This window comes from Brachycentrus maculatus, unplaced genomic scaffold, assembly GCF_059751285.1.
Source record: "Brachycentrus maculatus isolate JH-2025_06_01 unplaced genomic scaffold, ASM5975128v1 h1tg000201l, whole genome shotgun sequence".
Lineage (NCBI taxonomy): Eukaryota > Metazoa > Arthropoda > Insecta > Trichoptera > Brachycentridae > Brachycentrus > Brachycentrus maculatus.
In genome coordinates, this window is record NW_028280952.1 from 346350 (window position 1) to 359354 (window position 13005).

The 13005-nt window shown below is 32.6% G+C and overlaps 1 protein-coding gene across 6 annotated transcripts in view; it reads left to right on the forward strand.

Annotated features, from left to right (window-relative positions):
- Positions 1 to 1607: 1607 nt before the first annotated feature.
- The window catches only part of GluClalpha (glycine receptor alpha 1), a 54320-nt gene continuing 42922 nt past the window's right edge, over positions 1608 to 13005 (forward strand). For 3 of the 6 annotated variants that reach the window (XM_088263609.1, XM_088263614.1, XM_088263613.1), the window contains exon 1: positions 1608 to 1627. The gene's annotated coding sequence lies outside the window, so the exon portion shown is untranslated. Of the gene's footprint in view, positions 1628 to 2125; positions 2389 to 13005 lie in introns of those variants that run through there. The other 3 variants (XM_088263612.1, XM_088263607.1, XM_088263606.1) reach the window with 3 other exon arrangements.

The window sequence follows — 13005 nt, forward strand, 5'->3', positions numbered from 1 at the left end:
GCTGTAATTTCATTTTTCTCAGACCCTAAACTCGAGAAACTTAGTATAAATGTTCCAGACAGAATGTGAATCCTTCTCATTTAAAATGCATCATGTGTACGACGATATACGGTATGTCCACATAATTGTATATGTATGTCCTGGCCATCAGCGCTCGCAGGGCTACGTACAATGTGGTCTCTGTGTATACCCGCGGTGTGGGGGGTGTCGCCGTGTGGGGGGTGCCGCCGTGTGGGGAGGGTGTGGGTGTGGGGAGGGTGTGGGGGATGCTGGGGCCGCGGGGAGGGATGCTGGTTACCATGGAGAGATGGCCCCAGGAGGAGACGCATGCGCGCGGAGGACCCAGCTAGACAGGGTGTACTTTCAACTGGTGTGCCGAAGCTACAACATTTTTTTTAAAACTACGTGACCTAAATACCCTAATTATTAAAATTATTCGGAAATTAAATGATTCTTAATGAAACACTCTTCTTATCATTGATCGTTCACTTTGTGTTATACCACTTTTATAAACACTTATTCGTGACTACCGGTTTCGGAATAATCATTCCATCATCAATTCATTTAAAAAAATTGAAAAAATAAAGGTAGTAACGAACAAGTGTTTATCAAAGTAGTATTACATAAAGTTAACGATGAATGACAAGGAGAGTGTTATATTACCAAACCACAAAGTTAACAATGCTTTTAATATACAAAATACATTATTAATGAAATGATTCGGCAGTCACTTTGTACTAGTTGTAAAAATTATTACTTCGTACTAATTTTTACACTATTTTTTTTCATCTTTCCATCTTTTATCAATATTTTTTCTCTTCGTGAGGTTCAAATATTTTGACAAGGTGGCGGACCAAGTAAACCGAGCGTGCTCCGATACATGATCTCAACCGGAATATTGTGTGACAACAAAGGGTTAAGGACCGATTACCACTGGTAATATAATATTTTAAACAATTAAAGTATTATAGTACCTATAAGAGTTTTATAAGGAAATATGTGTATCTAATGAATTTAATTGTAATATTGTTTGTAACTACATTGAACAAATATTGAAGCATACAACACTGTGTATGCTTCAATATTTGTATTCAGTAAGTACAGTAAATGACATACTAGTCTAACTTTCTATATATATATATATATATATATATATATATATATATATATATATATATATATATATATATATATATATATATATATATATATATATATATATATATATATATATATATATATATATATATATATATATATATATATATATATATATATATATATATATATATATATATATATATATATATATATATATATATATATATATATATATATATATATATATATATATATATATATATATATATATATATATATATATATATATATATATATATATATACATATAAATATATATTTTTTTTAATTTCTGATTATCTTTCATCTTATTTGCGTACCACCATTCGGTTTTACTCCCCGGCTAGAGATTTGCTCTGCGCCTGATGATCGATAGCGCCCCCCTCACTCCGCCCACCCCACCCACCCCACCCACCCCGCCCACCCCGGCACAGCCGCCCTTCCCAACCTATGTCCGGGCCGCAGTCGCGCGGGACACTCGACACAGGTGAGTCCTCATCCCTTGCAGCCCAGGCTCGCACGAGACAGCCTTTCAAACACTCATTAAAAACACCCACCCAAAAATTAAGCTAAATTAACCAATTAAACAAATTATTACGACAAAAAAACAGGATATTTTCCTTGTTTTTAAACAAAAAGACTCAAATGCATTCTGAGTAACATTTTAATGCACTTTCAGGATCAAAATTGCTCATATCCTGTTTTTTCAGTGAGACAATCAGGTTCTTAGAATCAAACTGAAAAGTTTCAGTATTTCTTTCAGGATTCAGCGTGCATTTCGTTAAAACATGCTCTCACATCTTGAGCATTCTTAAACTTATTTACTTAATCGTTTTAAGTCTTAAAGTTTAAAAAAAAGCGATGACATCGTAGCAAATTTTTTTTATTTAAAGAATTTCGAATAAATTGTTGTTTTATATGGTTTCTTTGTTTTACTTGATCTTTTATCTCAAATATTTGAGATCTTCATTATATTTCACAATATTGTACAATAATGGGGTGTTTCAGGAATTCGATCCAGGGTTGTTTTTATTTTATAATGACTTTGTTATGAATGGATGATCTCGTGTGAGGCTCGAGGCTCTAGCTATACATATAGAGTTAGTGGTAGTTCGTAGTGCTACTTGTGTGTGGTGGTGAAAAGACAATATTCATTTTGTGGTTACTAGAATCCGAGATGTGGTGAAAACATATAATTTATCGATATAATTTCGCTGAGTTTACTACTTCGACTTATTGATATTTAAGGTAAGTCACATTCATTTACAGGTTTATTTAAAAAAAAACTTACATTTTTTATTTAAGTGAAATCTTTAAATAATTCCTTGAATTTATTTGTGGAGAGTGAGAAATATTTATTTTAAATACTGAATAAATATTAGAGTGAAATAACTACTTATATTTATTTGACCCCCCGCTGGGAATCGAACCCGGGACCGAGCCGGTACGGTAGCCGAGCGTGCTGACCATTACACTACGAAGATGACGGATCACCTTTCCTTCGTGTGTTAACGATTTAGATAGCGCTGCGTTTATATGATGCAGTGCCCTATGCACCATCGGGTGCGGATATGGGTTTTAAGTGAAGAAGAAATACCACTTTTTCTTAAAATTTATTGTGATACGTGTTTCGATGCATTCCGTATCATTTTCAAACACCGTATTGAAAATGATGCGGAATGCATCAAAACACGTGTCACAGTTTATTTTAGGGAATAGTGGTATTTACTAAGTAGGCAAATTAATACAGCTCCCTATAAAGTCGACATAGGTACCCCTGTATCTAAGGGAAGTTTATAAGGAGTTTATTTTTTAAATTATATTTTAACTAGCGGAAATGACTAGTGGGTGATTTCAATTTGAAATACAATGTTAACACATTAACCTCCCCTCCCTCGCGGTACCTATCTCAACGTTATAGAAGGGTTTACTGTATTTGTATTTATCAATTATTTGTTTATCTAGATGACACTGTGAACCGCGTTATATTCCGTTTGGAATCTACGCCTGGGAAATACAATATAATCCTCATACCGGTACGAAATAAAACAGGCCAGTTGTTGGCAGTGTCGGTGATTAGTTTCTGTAACTGTTTACCCTAATTTCAATTTTATTAATTGTGTCCGGGAAAGTTTACATTTCAAAGTATTTACTTTCAATACCCGGGCGGAAATACAGTGTCGAACAGATTAATTGAAACAAAACATTTTTGTTCCATTTTCGTAAAAAGTTTTGTTTATTAGTTATATCACCAATTAATATTAAATATAATCTCATTTGGGCTCAATCAAAGATTTTACCCTACTTGGCATCTATTATATAAAGTTTTGGCACGTGGATGCCATATTTTCGTCTCGAAATATGGACAAAATGAGCTTTTCCACAATCAATTTCGGAGAGCCGATTCTTACAAGTTGTCGATAGATTTTCAATTAGGTTTATGTCTAACAAAATTCTTGACCAGTCCAACACAGTTCATTGTTTTTGTGTGGAAAATTTCATAATTTTTTTAGATTTTTTTTCAGGGGGTTGAATCCTGCTGAAATATTCCATTACCATTTGACCTTCGTTTTTGAATCTCTGGTAGTATCTTTTCCAGTAGAAATGGGTGATACTTCTCGCTATTCATCATCTCAGCCACTGAAAGAAGCATCACTGGTCCATAATACGAGGAACACCCCCAAAACATTTTTTAGAGGGTGTTGAAAATACGAAAAAAAAGTTTTGTTTCAATTAATCTGTTCGATACTGTATTTCAGTTTTCAGGCCCTCGTTAATCCCACCAATAAAGATAAACATTAAACACTTTTACGCTTTACTTTCTCATAACAAACTGCTAATAATTAAATATAAAACGATCGTATAACTTTATTAGCAGTTAGCCGCGCTAAAATAAATTTAAATCACTAATTAACGGTCGACATTTAAACTGTAGAAAAACCCTCAATACAAAGTTATTTTAACATTTAAAATTTGTCAACAAACAATTTTTATTTTCATGCGCACTAAGAATTTTTTTATTTGTAATAATTTATAAAGCGCCTTTTTCGTGAAATATCAACTTTAAAAAAATAAATATATATATATATATATATATATATATATATATATATATATATATATATATATATATATATATATATATATATATATATATATATATATATATATATATATATATATATATATATATATATATATATATATATATATATATATATATATATATATATATATATATATCACTCACTCCTTTCAAGAACGTCACAAATAAAAAATCGACAATTTTCAGTTGTGCATGTTTTCAGAATGCCCAGAAAATGTACATCCCAGCAAAAGAGGCATATTTTCAACTCAATATTTACCCGCTGAAAGATGTTGTTTTACCCCGTCAGAAAATGTTGTTTTTTCATTTTGAAGGAAATGTATTGTTTACTTATTTTTTTAAATATAGTAAATGGAGGAAAAACCTTCAGGTTTTACCTAAAAAGATGTGTTGTACAGTAAAAAGTTCAATAAGTGGCTTGATATTTATTTTTAATACATTGTGTTATATTTTTAAACTTTAAAAACGTTCTCCTGAAAAATCAAGTTTTTTTTATTTATGACGTTCTTGAAAGGAGTGAGCGATATGTAAAATAAAATGTTTGATTAATTTATGTAGAAAATAAAGTTTTTGAAACGATTTTGCAGCCAAATATTTTCATTTTCTTATTTCTACATATCACGGTCATATTTTTTTGTACTGCAGGTTGAAGAGCATCATATGCCATCACACTCGTAACAACAAAGACAAGCTCGTCGAATTTCGTGCGCTGATTGTAAGCTAGTAAAATAACTACTAATGACAGTCCTTACAGCTGATCGAAGCGTAATGCGTCTGCCATCTAATTCTTCTAGAATGCACAGATTTATAAGGATGCGTAATATGCATTGATTTATAGGCAGGCTAAGATCACATTCTACTCTTTCGGGAAATTGTAATCAGTGCGGTTTACAAAGTAGTGGAGTGAATTTAAAGATTTTAAATTAATAATAATTATTATAACAAAAAAAAAAATAATATGTTTTTTTCAACTGAATTTTATTTGACCAACAACTGGGTTTCGTCGTAACCGACATCAGCAGTCTGATCATGTCGGTTACGACAAACCCCGATCGCTGGTCAAATAAAATAAAATAAAATAATAATAAAACCCTTATCCGTACCCCAATGGTGCATAGGACACTGCGTCAAATAAACGCAGTGTTATCTTGATCGTTTACACATGAAGAAAAGGCGATCAGCCCTCCGCTTCATTTACCAGTCCAGGTAAATATTGAATAAATATTACAGTGAAAAAATCACTCATATTTATTTTACCCACCCTGGGAATCGAACCCGGGTCCTCCAGAACGGTAGCCGAGCGTGCTGACCATTACACTACGGAGGCGAACAAAATAAAATTTATGTACAAAAAACTTGAAACTTGTTACTTTATTATATTAAATGCAGTTCCACCGAGAAATGTCAGTATAAAACTTAAATCTAGAGTAATAAATATTTTTGCTACTGCGTTAAATCTTATTTCGGTCGAAGTATTTGATCATTTTGTAGACTTTTATTTATTATTTTGATTATGTACTACTACAAAAATAAACTTAGATACTTCCAAACATTTTTGATTTGTTGCCGACGGAGGTTAGATGTCAAAATAAAATATGGAACAAAGGCAAAATAAAGGAATGGGTAAATGATCAAGAGTTAATCCTATGACAATTGTAAAAAAGTTTTTATTATTTATTTTCCTCTCTTTTTGTGTGTATATTAGGTTAAAATGGATGAAAACAAAAAAAAAATATGTAAAAAGAACTCCACCGACAAGATACACAAGGTGGCTTGGTGGGTCTCTGCAAAAAATATTTTGAATATGATGAATAAATATTTATAGAATTTATGTAAAAAATATATAAAAATAAAAATACTACAAATTCATTTATCAATCGATGAACAGCATAAAGTGGTAGATTTGCGAGTCTCGTGAGAGATATCAGAATCTAAGAACACGCCTTGAAATTTATCACCCATTGAAATGGTCCAACTTGTACTTGTACTATGGTGACATAGTCAAAAAGTTGATTTATACACAATTTCTAACTCATAAATCTTGAATTCTAAGATTGTTATTTAATGAACGACTTGTTTGTCCATAAAATTTATTATGAACTCATTTTAATAACTGCTGAGTCAGCCATAGTGACTTTTTTACGGTGTGTTTCCGCGTACAAAACATTCGGGTATAAAAATACCAAAATACCGACGTTTCTCGAGCTTAAATGTCTTGTAAAATCCCCATTTACTTTACGTTTATCGTTTTTACTATTTATTAAAAATACAATCGTATATATTTTACTTTTAACATTATGTTTTTTGATAGCGGTCTCAAAATAAACATTTTAACTACTACCGGGCGATTGCTGGTTTATTTTTAGCGTGGAATAGTTCGTTGTACGCTTTACAGTGAAACTTGTATCATGGGTTCGTTTCCAGATATTTTTTGTATATAAATGATTGGTACTTGTATGGCTTGACTCAGGGCAATGTCCGTACACGACGGATTCTTCAGTTCTTTGGAAACGTTACGCGTGGCAATGAGGATAACCTAGAACGACTGGTTGCGATCGGTAGCCTGGAGGGAAGAAAGGAAGAGGAAGAACCCATACGATGGACCGATCAAGCAGGCACTTCGGTGGTTAGAGCGCTACTTGCAGCGCAGTCAAGGTATAACTGGACAAGATTCATTGCTTCGACAAGGGTCACAACCCTCAGTAATGGGGAATAAGACGAAGAAGAAGATTGCTGTATTATTTTGTCATATTTTTTTATAACATTGGGGCTTTGTGATAGGGTGTGTTTGTTAGCGTTGTATTTCGATTCTTTGATTTTATGTTCGGTTTGTGTCAGGAAAAATGTTATCAGTGATAGTTATCATGACTTTATCTTCTCCGAGAATGATTTTAAACGTCACCTTGTCTGCTGTGCTTGCGGGTCGGGTTTGCAAACGGATCTAATTGACTAAAGGTCCAGATAATCATTCTATTACTGAGCAATTGCTACTCAGTAGCATGAGTGTGCGTACTTTGCTAGAAATAAGCATGCTGAAAAACCGACATCCGTTTGATTTTCGAGCATGTTACCAGCAGCGCGGGTAGAGCGGCGTGCTCTGAGCGCGTTTTAACAAGTTTACTATACGTAGCATGCTTATTTGAAGCAAATGAATACAGCTGGAAAGCATGATAGTCTTAAGTTTTCTCATAGGCATGCTTAATTAGCAGCATGTCTATTTGTGCATTAATAGTACATTAGACAGAGACATTCAAAGCTATTTAAAGTCAATTCAAAATTTACTCGGTTCACAAATTTGCATTTTTTTTTATTTCCGCAATTTCGCAAGTTCTTTATCGATTTCTGAATGTAGCAAGAGCTTCAACAAATCAATATGTACATGCCAAGGCAGCCAGCTTTCTTCTTCTTCTTTGTTTATCTCAACGTTGAGTATGACGCGTCCCTTGAGAACGGATAATTATGCATTACTACAATAATTTTTCGTAGTGTTATAATACTCGTACATTGAGCTGCTTTATACATTGTGTAGTTACATAAAGATCAATATGCAAACATATTAAAAAGCCTGTAATGTATGTACAATAGAATCGATCGAATACTGTTGAAATGAGGGTAATATACTATCATAAATGGTGGTCACACACATCACGAGGATAATAATGGTGTGTAATGCTTCTGGTATAGTGGGTTCAATGCAATGTGTTGTTTATTTGATCCCATTTCAAACAAACTACGAATTATCTAGATTTTTATTCATAAATCGACACAGATGAAGAAGAATAAGTGTGGGCGTTTTTAGGACTTTCGACAAGTCATTTTTGGCAAGGTTGTTTTAAGTTCTCACTTGATAAAGTGTTATGTTCACCATTCTAACCATTTTGGAAGTTATATTTATGCTTTAATTGAAAATATCTTGAGCATGCTACGTCTTAGCAACCACCTATGGTTGAATGTTGAGGTAGTGTGGTTGTCACTACTCAAATTCTACCAGAGTACTATTCTACCTATGAAAGTAGAATGGTAAATATTACAAATCGCTCACTCCTTTCAAGAACGTCATAAATCAAAAATCGTCAATTTTCAGTTGTGCATGTTTTCCCAATGTCCAGAAAATGTACTATATCCTAGCAAAAGAGGCATATTTTTAACTTAATATTTACCCGCTACAGGGCAGAAAGTGTTGTTTTTGCATTTTGAAGAAAAGGTATTGTATAATTATGTTTTTAAACATACTAAATATTTTTCAAATGGAGAAAAAACCTTCAGGTTTTACCTAAAAAGATCTGTTGCACGGTAAAAAGTTCAGTAAGTGGCTTGATATTTATTTTTTAAACATTGCATTATATTTTTAAACTTTAAAAACGTTCTTTTAAAAAATCAAGTTTTTTTGATTTATGACGTTCTTGAAAGGAGTGAGCGAAATGTATAAAATGATCATTTAATGTAGTCTATGACAGGTGGTAAAAAAATATTAAAATAACTCCTTAGTGGAGAAAACCCAGATTTGTGAACAAGTATTTGGACACACTCAATATGTAATGAACAAATAGTTCAATTCAATACTAAATTTATAATATATTATTGGGAACCTGAGAGGCATGTTAACAACATCAAATGATTTGTGGTACTTGAAGATATTCGAACGTACAAACTCTGAATTCACGACACTAACCGCAGGACCACAAGCCGACTCGGTTTACTTACCGATGAAAAGCAGCGAATTTATATTCCAACCCATTCATTGAAGATCCAACTTGTGCTTTAACTTGAATGAATACTCATATACTAATAAAAACAACAAACTGAAAACATTACCTCATTCTGTTTCCAAAGTTGATGAAAGCCTTCAGTTAAAGACTACCCTTTCAGTAGGGGGTGAACCGGAAACTCAACACCCTCCCGAAGACGTTAATTCCGGTCTGCTTGTACCCGCTTCTCCACGATACTCTGAAAATATCAAATTATGGCGCAGTTTAAAAAAGTGAATCCACAATTTTTATTAACTTTTTTCATTGAATTTTTTTTTATAAAATATATATTTAAATAATACAAAATAGTTGGTAAATATACAATACATTTCAAATAAAACGTTTCTACCTCTCTAATAAAGTAGATACTTGTGTTTAGACAATTATTATTTAAGCATTTTTAAACATTTATTTGATAACCATCGTTTATTCGGCTTATTACCATGATTGGTCCATCACTGTTGGTAATTTACTAAAAACTAGAAATTAGTCGCAATCAAAATTACCAGAATAATAAGTGATTTTTCTGAGTTTGTAAAATTTTCATCCTCGAATTTGCAAAAAAAATGACGCATATTTTAGATTCTTTTCATACCTTTTTTTATTAATTTAGAACGAGTAGGTACTTAATGAACACGATGGTCAGAAACCATACAGCTCCTGTGGTATGAGAACGCCATTCATAAACCCACACATGTGTGACACATTGATTAATTTCCCCAATACATATATTTTTTTAAAGTAATGCCTACTTTAAATATTTGTGAATGCTTAACAAACTGGGCCAAACTACAACACAATAGGTCCGGAAGTTGAGACGCCATCTTGAGTTTGCGCCTAAAAGCTTCGAATATAACTTTTGAAAAACAAATTGACGCGAAGCTACGTGCTACGGCTTTGTGTGTTCAAAGTATAATTTATTTTCGTAGCCGATCAAAGGGTCCTGTCAAATACAAAATAGCCCTGGTTAAATAGCCCCGGCTAAATATTTTGCCGAAATTCCCGATTATACTGATTTTTAAAGAAGACTTACAGGAACGCAACTCACAAACGATCGTATATGGATATTAAAAATTATATAAAAAGCAATTATAAGGGTTAAAAATACAATAAAAATTTAACATTCTGATAGTGACATACATTTATTACGTTAAAGACAGCATCACGAGTTTTTTTTAAACTCATAGATAATATTAAATAGTCTCCAGTAGGTAAGCTTGTATTTTTTTTATTTCGCTAAGAGGGTACTCGCAAATATACAATTCACTACGCAACCGACTGCGCGAAGAGCCAGACGTGTCTCCAAGCACCTTTTTAAAGAGTATATCTTCTTCTTCAAACCTTCATCCGCACCCGATGGAGCATAGGGCACTGCATCATATAAACGCAGTGTTATTTTGATCGTTAACACATGAAAAAAAGGTGATCAGCTCTCCGCTTCAGGTACCAGTCCAGGGAAATATTGAATAAATATTAGGGTGCAAAAATCACTTTGATTTATTCAACCCTTCCCTGGGCTATAATCTAGGGCTGTAATATCGGGGCTTTTCTTAGCATTCCTGGTTGAGTGGGTAGCCCTGTATTTTGTATGAAGCCGATTTACTTTCAATCTATGAGCACCTCCTTCCATTCGCGCTGTTCTGAATAGCTCTGAAATTACTTTCAGGTTTTTTCAGACGCTAATCGGAAACATTACTGTTTTAGAAAACTTCTCTTATTTTTATTTTTTCCCTAAAAATACCTACCTGAGCAATAGTTTACTCACATTGTGTGATCTTTTTTAAATTGTGTATTACACATAAAAACAGTCAATTCTTAAGGAGGGATAATAAATATTCTGGAGCTTAATTTTCTTTAAACCCGGGTAACATTTAACGTAATTGTTTTTTATTTCTTGCTCAAAGCACCGTTTTTGCATTGAAAAAAAACTTTCCTTGGAAATAAATATATAGTTTTGAGAAAAAAAAAGTTATTGTAAGTTAAAACACTTACTTCAAGCCCTTATCCGCACCCGATAGTGCATAGGGCACTGCATCATACAAACGCAGTGTTATCTTGATGTTAATACACGAAGGAAAGGTGATTAGCCCTCCGCTTTGGGTACCAGTCCAGGGTAATATTGAACAAGTATTAGAATAAAAAATCACTTTTTTTATTTGACCCCTCCCCTGGGAATCGAACCCGGGGCCTCCAGTACGGCTGAGCATGTTGACCATTAAGCTACGGAGACGGATAATCTGAAAGATAACGAGTTATTATAAAAATATAAATAAATTCTCCTAAAAAAAAATTGTGCGCAGACATGTGTGACTTCTCGCGCATACGGTCGCGTACAAAATTTGTATATTAGAGAGTACACCCTTTATGGACGTTTTGATGACCGATTTTCAAAAGAATTTTATTCGTGATTAATGATTTATTTATGAATCGTGAATGTTCTAGTAGTGAAATTTTGACTTTTATAATCTTTTAACACGTGTGACGTCGGAATTCCACAACACGGAAATATTTCTAAAAACCCTAAATACATTTTCATGTCGGCGTCGCGTCGAACCGTTTCATGTATTTACAAACGTAAACATCCGAATAAATTCTGCTTCTTTCCTAATATTTTAATGAGTCGATGAAAGCAATCAAAATAACGTTCTTAGTAAAAGACATAATAAATTTAAAAAATGTATTTTTATAAAATTAATTAACTTTGTTTTCACCACTTTTTTATTATTAATACAATTTAACCTACCAGTTTCGACAATACCTTGTCATCATCAGGGTTTATTTTAAATAAAAAAAACATTAAAAAACATTAAAATACTCTCACCAAAAACTTCTTCTCCATCTATGTTAAAATTTCAAAATGTAAAAATAATTCATGTGGATAAAAACCCAGATTTGTGAACAAGTATTTAAACTCCTAACCTAACCTGTCCACTTTCAAGTATTTGGCATACCTGATCGTGCCAAATTTTCCAATAATAACCATAATTTTTTTAATTCTTTTGCATTTTACAATATAATATAATTACAAGTACAAAAAATATATAATATTAATACAAAAAAAAAATCCCATAAAGGCATGGCGCGTGTTAGTATACATAAATTATTTTAGGTTATAATAAAGAGCACTGGAAAGAATACAATAGATATCAGATCAATAAAAATAGATTAAAAGTGCTAATATAAACTACAAATATTTGATTTTAACAGAAAACAAAAAATCAAAAAGATGAAAATGAAAAAAGTTAGAAAATACTTACTCTAACGAATATACGTTTAAAAGAAGAGGGTACTTAGAATTTTTATTATAAATGATTTAGGCAAAATTTTAAATTGAAACAAACTTAGATAATAAATGTCTAAAATTTAGTATTTGTGGAATGAATTAAACAGTTTTGGAGCTATGAAAAATGAGTGTCTTTGCGCGAGTCTGGATTTGCAAAAAGGGATTTCTAGTAAATTATTCATTCTTTGGCTAGATCTATTCATATTTTCAGGAAATAAATTTTCTATCTTCCTAACAATTAATATAATCTTTCTATTTCGTAATAAAATCTCAACAATAATCCCCGATATATTATATATACAATACACGGACTAAATAATAATTAGTTAGCGTCGGCAGGAACTTGGAATATAATATGTAGCATTAAGGTCTCTCGGGAGGCTTTGTATCGCACAAAAGGCTGTTGAGGTGATGGAACATTAATCTCCCGGACCGAGGCGTGCCACCTTGTATCTTGCAGGATGGTAGCAGGAGGGTAGAAGGAGGGTAGCGAGGGATGGAGACGGGCTAGCCACTAGAGAGTAGAGGCGCAGGTTGTCCGGAATGGTGCCATCATTTCATCTAAATTTGCTGTTCAACCTATTGTAATCCTTTGTCGCTTAATTGAATTACTTGCTGGAATAACAAGTTTCATATTATACTTTAGGGCAGTGGTTCTGAACTTTTTTGAAGTAAGGGAACACTTTTGATCATAAGGGAAATTCACAGTACACCAAAACCAAAAAAAA